The following is a 200-nucleotide window of genomic DNA, read 5'->3' as shown; positions in this document are numbered from 1 at the left end:
ACAAATGCTGTTGCAAACCTTTTATTAATTTGGAAGAAAGTTGAATTGAGACAAATCCGGAGATATTGGGAGTTGTGGCAGGAAAATGAGATATGAACCTTCCAGAACAAAGTCTGTATATTTCCTCCTGACTAGATCAGCACAGTGTGTGATCCATAACCAGACACCCCTCCCCCCGGCATACAGGAAATGGTGACCAC

The sequence above is a fragment of the Nanorana parkeri genome, unplaced genomic scaffold, assembly GCF_000935625.1.
Source record: "Nanorana parkeri isolate BGI_ZX_2015 unplaced genomic scaffold, ASM93562v1 scaffold1533, whole genome shotgun sequence".
Classification (NCBI taxonomy): Eukaryota; Metazoa; Chordata; class Amphibia; order Anura; family Dicroglossidae; genus Nanorana; species Nanorana parkeri.
This window is presented reverse-complemented; position numbering follows the sequence as displayed.